General features: G+C 36.5%; 1 pseudogene; it reads right to left on the bottom strand.

Annotated features, from left to right (window-relative positions):
* Positions 1–1271: 1271 nt before the first annotated feature.
* On the bottom strand, positions 1272–9679 carry LOC149196469 (pectate lyase-like; annotated as a pseudogene).
* Between the last annotated feature and the right edge of the window lie 716 nt (positions 9680–10395).

The raw sequence follows: 10395 nt of genomic DNA, 5'->3' as shown, positions 1-10395 counted from the left end.
TATGCTTCTGCTATCAGAAGCCTAATGTATGCTCAGGTCTACACAAGACCTAACATTGCATTTGTTGTGGGAATGTTGGGACGATATTAGAGTGATCCAAGTATAGACCACTGGGGAGCTGCAAAGAAAGTAATGAGGTACCTTCAAGGAACTAAAGACTACATACTTATGTATAGACGAATAGACAACTTAGAAGTAATTGGCTACTCAGATTCTGACTTTGTTGGATGTGTTGATTCACGCAAATCAACATCAGGATACATTTTTATGATGGCCAGTGGAGCTGTATCATGGAGGAGTGTCAAGCAGACCTTGATTGCCACTTCCACTAGGGGAGCTGAGTTTTTCCCCTGTTTTGAGGCTACTTTACATGGTTTATGGCTTAAGAGTTTCATTTCTGGGCTTAGAATTATGGATTCTATCTCTAAGCCATTGTAAATATATTGCGACAATTCAGCTACTATTTTTATGGCTAAAAACAAGAAAAGTGGGAGTCAAAATAAACACATCGACATTAAGTATTTAGCTATAAGGAAACGTGTTAAAGAAAAGAAAGTGGTCATTGAGCACACCAACACTGAGTTGATGATCACTGATCGTTTGACTAAGGGCATGCCACCAATTAAATTCAAGGAACATGTAATGAATATGAGACTGGGTTCCATTATGTAGTTTCTCATTATATGGACAATGTTATTTTAATGAAATTCTTAATTATTGTGATGTTTTTCTCATATTTATGTGCACCTTAATTTGATTTGAGAAAATTCATCTGTGTAGGACCAGGAATAAACATAAGGTTTATTCATTAAGAAATTGTTGCCACATAAATTGTAATCAAAATAAATACATAGTAATACATGGAAGATAATACTCGTCATTAGAGGACTTATCGCCTTGATTCATATATCTATTATTATCAATGGGTTTTAAGATGAGACATTAAGATTGGAAGTATGGACCAAGTGGGAGAATGTTAACCTCCATTAAGTTTTCCCAACTTCTGCCTACAATTGCGGAAGTAAACTGCAGTCATTTCCTTAATTTCTTGAAACCAACTGCAGTAATTTCCTTCAATTACGGAAATCAACTGCAGTTAATTAATTCCTTGTTGGGAGCTTTTGAAGTGGTCCATTACTCCCTCTAAAGTTCTCTACCATGATCTGTGGTAAATTAAAGCAATTCAAACTTTGCAACCTATGTCGTAAATTTGTTTGAACTGTTCTACATATACATGTTGATCATTATTCGTGACAAAATACAAGAATTATTTAAAATATAGGTGGGTCGATTTGGGAATGAGTTAATGTTACTTGCTTCTTAAAGCTGTCATTTGGAGCAACAAAACGGTTCCCTTCACTTCTGATTGAGGAGTTCGTGGATCCTCCAATGGCATATATTCCCCATGGTTCGTAGTCATTGTTCACTACATGCGCATATCCAAAATGGACCCTGCAACATTACTCCCCCAAAAAAAAAACTTGAAGCACTACAATTATCATCTGGATACAAAGTTGAAATATGTTATCCTTGGGAAAAATCAGACACTGAATTCATATTTTACCTCAGCATGCGTTGACCGCAGCCTGGGCCGAAATGATTGAAAGCCACTGTAACTTTCATGGCCTTGTCTACACTGTAGCTATCATCATGCCATAACAGCATGACCTTGTCATGGTAACTGAAGCGATTGTTGGATATAGTGATGGCCGTGGAAGCGAGAGTGACGTCTATGAGGCCATCGGCGCTGGAGTAGAGAGTGTTATGGTCGATCCGGATATCTCATGATGCAAGGACCGATATGAAATCCCTTGTTAAGCTCCATTAAGTTTTCCCAACTGCGGCTTACAATTACGAAAGTAAACTGCAGTCATTTCCTTAATTTTTGGAAACCAACTACGGTAATTTCCTTAAATTACGGAAATCAACTGCAGTTAATTAATTTCTTGTTGGGAGCTTTTGAAGTGGTCCATTACTCCATCTAGAGTTCTCTACCATGATCTGTGGAACACTTGACACATAGCCAATAGAAGCTTGATGGAAGCTTGGCTATATATACCTCTGCTTGGTCTCCAAGCTCACAATCTCAATCTCCCCTTCAATTTTACACCATCAAGTTGAGAGAGTAGAGCTTGGAAGTGCCTTCAGATTTTCTGTATTTCTTTTCTTTCTACTTGCGTGAAAATTGAGTTACCTTCATAGCTGTTTGCGATATTTTTAGCCGTAAATGAGGCTACTGCTCCTCATTGTTTGATTCAGATACATGACCCCGTCTCTGAGTGTAATATCCGCAGTTGTCCCAGACGTTCAAGCGGAATCCCCTTCGAAGCTCTCTGACATAAATGCACTCACTGTTGATGACCAGCATATGAAGCTTCTAGTTTTTGACAGGTCATCATATATATACATACGTTTTTCATTTGTACATACATCTCCTCGGTTCTCTTGGTGTTCAAACAAAAAGAGATTGAAGGAAGATCGAGAGAAAAGGCTTACAGAGCTTCTCAGAACAATATTTGCTATATTGGATCGAATCTACGACAAGGCAGGTCTGTGTTGTCTATTGTTTCTATCAGCAAGGAAATGCTTGTGGTATTTGAAGTTTAGAATTTAAATTGAGCAAAAGTAACATCAATGGCTGGAGGTAAGTTTTCTTGGGCATCAAGGTTTGTTTGTTTGTTTGTTTTTTTTCTTTTTCTTTTTCTTTTTCTTTTTCTTTTTCTTTTTCTTTACGATTTCTTTAAGTTTTAATTCCGCATTAAAGAATCATATTTTTTCTTTCATTTGGTGTTAGAGCAATCTTTTATCTCTGCTTTGGTGTGTGTAAATTTATAACTGTGCTCATATTTAATTTGCGTGAAGCAGTGCTTTAATTTTAATTTTATTTATCTTGTGAGGAATTATTGCCGTCATTTACAGTAATGCTAATATTTATGGCAGTTTTTACTCATACTCTGTCACTTATAGTTCTCTTATAGTTCTAGTTATATTAGTGCGGAGTCATATGGAGTTTATTTAAAATGTCATTTTGACTTATTTTTTTCACCAAACATTGTTTTTGACTCTGGTTAAAGAAATGTTTATAGTTTTATAAGTAAATTTTTAAGTGTTTCGTTAGTGCAGTAATTGTTTTCGCTTTCCATATTTTTTAAATGTTTCATATTAACTATGTATACGCCATTTCACGTAGCATGAAATGTGAAGTATTGTGTATATTTTTGTTTATGAAATTTATAATAAATAATGTCTAGTGATCCATATAATTTTAATTGATTAGAGAATAGCCACAACATCTCTAATTAAATAAAATTATATGTTATGATTGGTTAGGATCACATAAAGATTATTTAGACATTAATTGTGATTAATTATATCAAATATAATAAATTTTATCCCACATGAATTTTTATTATATTTATATAATTAATTAGGATAAAATATTCATAACTTACCCATAGGAATTATGAATTAATAGTTTTATCATAAACTTCAAAACTATGAATAATTGAATAATTGAATCTGCTTGAATTGAAAATTTAGCCCACAGGAAATTTTTATGTCAATACATTCAATTTTAAGCATGATTTACATTGGTAAAACATGAAATTTTATTTAGGCCTCAATTTTAACATAAGCATGTGATTTTTAATTTTGATGCAGTTGTACAACTTGCAAATTTATCTGAAATTCGTTGTGATATCCCTGAACTTAAGGGAGATAACTATAAGGTCTGGAAGGAGAGGGTTCTCCTTCATTTGGGGTGGATAGACATAGACTATGCTATTAGGAAATTTGAACCACCGGCACTCACTAATACCAGCACTGTAGTGGACAGCACATTTTATGAACGATGGAAGCGATCTAATCACCTAAGCATGATGTTCATTAAGACTAAAATTTTAGCTGGTATTCATGGTTCCGTTGATCAACATGAAAAGGTTTGAGACTTGCTAAAGGCCATTGATGATCAATTCGACACTTCAGACAAGGCACTAGCAAGCACCCTAATCATGAAGTTCTTATCCCTAAAGCTCACTAGTGTGAAAGGTGTGCGCGAGCACATCATGCAGATGAGGGACATTGTGGCTCAATTGAAGAAACTCGAGGTTGAAATATTGGAGTCCTTCCTGGTGCACTACATCCTGAACACCCTTCCGCACCAATACGGACCTTTCAAAATCTCATACAACACACATAAGGATAAATGGTCAATTAATGAACTCATGACCATGTGTGTTCAAGTGGAAGAGAGACTGGTGATGGAACTGGGAGAAAGAGCAATGATAGCAACACGTGGAAAGGGAAAATTTCAAGCCAATCAGAAAGGGAAAGGTAAAGTACCTCCCCACGCCGATATCAAGAAGGATTCCAAGTGTTTCTTTTGTAAAAAGAAGGGACACATGAAGAAGAAATGCGCCAAATTTCAGAAATGGCATGCAGACAAAGGTAATTTAATCTCGTTTGTTTGTTATGAATCTAATATGGTTAATGTCAATATTAACACATGGTGGATTGATTCTAGATCAACAATTCACATTTCGAATTTCTTGCAGGGTTTGCAAAACCTAAGGAAGCCAGTGGGAAGGGAGCAAAGCATCTTATCAGGAAACAAGATGGGCTCACATGTGGAAGCTATAGGAATATGTTATTTAACTTTAAGTAGTGGTTTTGTTTTAGAATTAGAAAAGACATTTTATGTTCCAAGTTTTTCTAGAAACTCGATTTTTGTTTCAAGGCTTGTACTTTTTTGATATTCCTTTAACTTTTCAGAAAAATCCTTTAGTCTATTTTGTAAATCTGATTATGTTGGGAATGGTATTTTGTCTAATAGTCTTTACTGCATTAATTTACAAAACAATATCACTTATGATTCAATGCATGTTCACACTGGCACTAAAAGATGTGTTACTAATGAAGATTCCTCTAAATTATGGCACTGGAGACTAGGTCACATCTCCATAGAAAGAATTAAAAGATTGGTAAATGAAGGGGTACTTAATACTCTGGATTTTACTGATTTTGAGACTTGTGTGGACTGCATAAAGGGAAAGTAGACCAACAAGTCAAAGAAAGATGCCAATAGGAGTTCAGACATATTAGAGATCATACATACTGATATATGTAGTCCAGACATGGACTCACATGATCAGAGATACTTCATTTCCTTTATAGATGATTACTCACGATATATGTATCTCTACATGCTTCATAAAAAGAGCGAAGCATTAGATGCCTTTAAGATCTTCAACGCTGAAGTAGAGAAACAATGCGACAAGCAAATTAAGATCACGAGATCAGATAGAGGTGGAGAATATTATGGTAGATACACATAAAATGGACAAGCACCTGGGCCATTCGCTAAATTTCTTCAAGAGCATGGGATTGTTGCCCAATACACCATGTCTGGTTCACTCGACCAGAATGGTATAACAGAAAGAAGAAACCAAACATTATTGGACATGGTGCGGAGTATGCTTAGCAACTCCAATCTTCTTAAATCCTTGTGGACTGAAGCACTTAAAACGGCAATGTATATATTAAACTGAGTTCCAACCAATGCTGTTCCTAAAACACCATTCGAATTATGGAAAGGTTGGAAACCGATTTTGCGACATATCCGCGTTTGGGGATGCCCGTCTGAAGTGAGAATATAAAATCCACAAAAGAAAAAGCTGGACCCAAGGACCATTAGTGGGTATTTCATTGGATATGCTGAAAGGTCTAAAGGTTACAGATTTTATTGTTCATCTCACAGCGCTAGGATTGTGGAATCAAGAAATGAAAAGTTTCTTGAAAATGACTTGATCAGTGGAAGCGATCAAACCAGGAACATATTTTTTGAGAAGGATCATTCAGAATCTCACCATTCCACCTCAAGTGATAGATTGGTTATTGTTCATAGCACCCCTAAAGTAAAAACTGGTGTTGAACAACCAATTGTTGAAGTTCCACAAGCTGCTAACGACATTCCAGTAGAAGAAGTAGTTCAAGAGTTTCCAAGAACTTTTGAACAACAAGTTGAACCACATACTTCTCAAGATGGTGTTACAACATTAAGAAGATCTACTAGACCAAAGAGATCAACAATTCTTGATAATTATGTTGTGTGTCTGCAAGAATTTGACTATAACATTGGAGCCAAAAATGATCCCGAGTCCTTTTCACAAGCTATGAGTTGCAAAGAATCAGAATTATGATACAATGCCATGAAGGAAGAGATGAATTCCATAAAGAGTAACGAATTCTAAAATCTTGTTGAGTTGCCTAATGGTGCTAAAGCCATTGGACGTAAATGGGTCTTTTAGACAAAGAAAGAGTCATTGAGCAACATTGAGAGATACAAGGCAAGACATGTTGCTAAGGGATTCACTCAGAAAGAAGGAATCGACTACACGAAGACTTTTTTTCCTATATCTAAGAAAGATTCCTTGTACGTTATTATGGCATTAGTAGCCCATTTCAACTTGGAATTGCAACAAATGGATGTGAAAACGGCTTTTCTCAATGGAGATCTAGAGGAGGAGGTTTACATGAAACAACCTAAAAGATTCCCCTCTAGTGATGGTGAGCAATTGGTTTGTAAGCTCAAGAAGTCATTATACGGTTTAAAACAAGCATCTCGCCAATGGTATTTGAAATTCCATAATGTAATTTCTTCTTTTGGTTTTGTAGAAAACATTATGGATCAATGTATATACCTGAAATTCAGTGGGAGGAAAATTTGTTTTCTTGTTTTATATGTGGATGACATTTTGCTAGCAACCAATGATAAGGGTTTGCTACATGAGGTGAAACAATTCCTCTCTAAAATTTTTGATATGAAGGATATGGGTGAGGCATCTTATGTCATTGGAATTAAGATCCATAGAGACAGATTTCGAGGCATCTTGGGTCTGTCACAGGAAACCTATATTAATAAAATTTTAGAGAGATTTCAGATGAAGGATTGTTCACCAAGTGTAGCTCCCATTATGAAGGGTGATAGGTTCAATTTGAACCAATGCCCGAAGAACGACTTTGAAAGGGAACAAATGAAGAACATTCCATATGCTTCTGTTGTCGGAAGCCTAATGTATGCTCAGGTCTACACAAGACCTAACATTGCATTTGTTGTGGGAATGTTGGGACGATATTAGAGTGATCCAAGTATAGACCACTGGGGAGCTGCAAAGAAAGTAATGAGGTACCTTCAAGGAACTAAAGACTACATACTTATGTATAGACGAATAGACAACTTGGAAGTAATTGGCTACTCAGATTCTGACTTTGTTCGATGTGTTGATTCACGCAAATCAACATCAGGATACATTTTTATGATGGCTGGTGGAGCTGTATCATGGAGGAGTGCCAAGCAGACCTTGATTGCCACTTCCACTATGGGAGCTGAGTTCGTCCTCTGTTTTGAGGCTACTTTACATGGTGTATGGCTTAAGAGTTTCATTTCTGGGCTTAGAATTATGGATTCTATCTCTAATCCATTGAAAATATATTGCCACAATTCAGCTACTGTTTTTATGGCTAAAAACAACAAAAGTGGGAGTCGAAATAAACACATCGACGTTAAGTATTTAGCTATAAGGAAACGTGTTAAAGAAAAGAAAGTGGTCATTGAGCACATCAGCACTGAGTTAATGATCACTGATCATTTGACTAAGGGCATGCCACCAATTAAATTCAAGGAACATGTAATGAATATGAGACTGGGTTCCATTATGTAGTTTCTCATTGTATGGACAATGTTATTTTAATGAAATTCTTAATTATTGTGATGTTATTCTCATATTTATGTGCACCTTAATTTGATTTGAGAAAATTCATCTGTGTAGGACCAAGAATAAACATAAGGTTTATTCATTAAGAAATTGTTGCCACATAAATTATAATAAGAATAAATACATAGTGATACATGGAAGATAATACTCGTCATTAAAGGACTTATCGCCATGATTCATATATCTATTATTATCAATGGGTTTTAAGATGAGACATTAAGATTGGAAGTATGGACCAAGTGGGAGAATGTTAAGCTCCATTAAGTTTTCCCAACTGCTGCCTACAATTACGGAAGTAAACTGCAGTCATTTCCTTAATTTCTTGAAACCAACTGCAGTAATTTCCTTCAATTATGGAAATCAACTGCAGTTAATTAATTTCTTGTTGGGAGCTTTTGAAGTGGTCCATTACTCCCTCTAGAGTTCTCTACCATGATCTGTGGAACACTTAACACATAGCCAATAGAAGCTTGATGTAAGCTTGGCTATATATACCTCTGTTTGGTCCCCAAGCTCACAATCTCAATCTCCCATTCAGTTTTACACCATCAAGTTGAAAGAGGAGAGCTTGGAAGCGCCTTCAGATTTTCTGTATTCCTTTTCTTTCTGCTTGCGTAAAGATTGTGTTACCTTCATAGATGTCTGCGATATTTTTAGGCGTAAACGAGGCTGCTGCTCCTTATTGTTTGATTCAGATACCTGACTCCGTCTCTGAGTGTAATATCCGCGGTTGTCCCAAACGTTCAAGCGGAATCCCCTTGGAAGCTCTCTGACATCAATGCACTCACTGTTGATGACCAGCATACAGAGCTTCTAGTTTTTGACAAGTCATCATATATATACACACGTTTTTCATTTGTACAGACATCTCCTCGGGTCTCTTGGTGTTCAAACGAAAAGAGATTGGGGAAGATCGGGAGAAAAGGCTAGCGGAGTTTCTCAGAACATCGAATCTACCACAAGGCAGAGCTTGTTGTCTTCTGTTTCTATCACCGGGGAAATGCTTGTGGTATTTAAAGTTTAAAATTTAAATTGAGAAAAAGTAACATCAATGGCTGGAGGTAAGTTTTCTTAAGCATAAAGTTTTGGTTTTTTTTTTTTTTTTCCGATTCTTTAGGATTTCTTTAAGTTTTAATTCGGCATTGAAGAATCGTATTTTTGCTTTCATCCCCATTGCTACCGGCCATACTTTCCACCAATGAGCCGTACCAATTCACATACCCAAACTGACTCGGTTTGCAATGGTGAATAGTGAGGCCATGTATTATGATGTTGCTCACATTATAAAGATATATGCAGGGTCCGTCGGAGATGTGTACGTTGGCGCCTCTCCCGTCTATTGTCTTATGGCTCGTCATCAGAAGCGGCATTTTAAGCATAATTTTCATGTCTTTGGCAAAAACAATCCACAAAGGACCTGGACGAGTCACGGCATAGCGCAGAGTGTGAGGCTTAGGGTTAACAGGGTCGTCAAGAGGGCTGGTTACTCTGTATATTTTCCCGCCTTTTCCGCCAGTGGCTCGGCTTCCGTACCCGATTGCGCAGTCTGCTAGTATCTCTCGATTATCAGCCCAATTAGAATCCTTTCTCCAGCAGTTGTCAATTACATTGAGGGTGACCGGTTTATAATATCCCATTGTTCTTCGTTTCAAATTCTTTTCACGCCTGTAATTGTTTGTAAATCCATATCTAATTATAGCAACAAAAATTAATGGAAAACCAATATTTATGACGTCCTTACACAGCACAGACAAAAGCTATGGATAGTATTAGTACCTGATCAGGCCAGTTGAATTGATGTAGGGAATGCCTAGTTCGTGAACAGCATCAACCTGAATAGTAGCAATTAACGACTGTACTGCCATTATTAGCGTCAAGAGCCGAGCAACAGAGATTACAGCCTTCATTATGGATACAATTGGAATTATAATTCGAACGCTTGGTATTCAGTTAGTCCGAACTTTTTGTGTGGGTCCGGCATCGTTATAAATAAATGGGCAATTTTTGTTCTACGTATAAAATTCAGAATTTTTCCTTACTCCGCCGCCTCAGGACGATTGCAGAAGCCAACATAGAAGGATTAATGCCGGAAAAATCGATAGCGTGCATTAATGGACAATCTTTTTCTGAATTAAAGTGAAATCGTTTTGTTTTGTTATAGTAATCTAGGAGAAAGCTGTGTTATTAATAGTGTTTTTTAATCTTGTGTTCTAAACTTCTATATAATTACAAATGCGTTATTCATTGCGCGAACAAGTACATGATCTAAACATTTTCTGCAAGTACGACAGGGTAGCGATTTCAAAGGTTAAAGAATCCCAGTTCTCTAAGATGAAAGTAACCGATGTCAACTATTTGAAGGATAACGAACCCCTTGTGTACGAAAAGTCATGGTAGACCTGGCGAGCATGTGCTTGGAAGTTAGATTAGCGAACTTACGAACACAGCAATCGAACAATCAGAAATTCGTTTATTTCCGCCGAACGAAACAATCAACCAACTAAAAACTTATGAAATTGTGCATTGTATTGCTTTCAGATAATCAAGCTAATGAACTTGAAATTGTGCATTGAATATTGCTGTCAGAGAATCTTCAGCATTAATTGAATCGTCCATTATGATA

This window comes from Pinus tabuliformis, chromosome 2_2, assembly GCF_031772625.1.
Source record: "Pinus tabuliformis cultivar Carrire ecotype Pingquan chromosome 2_2, CPIR1, whole genome shotgun sequence".
Classification (NCBI taxonomy): domain Eukaryota; kingdom Viridiplantae; phylum Streptophyta; class Pinopsida; order Pinales; family Pinaceae; genus Pinus; species Pinus tabuliformis.
Note: the sequence above shows the minus strand (reverse complement) of the source record. Positions and strands in the feature narration are given on the sequence as shown.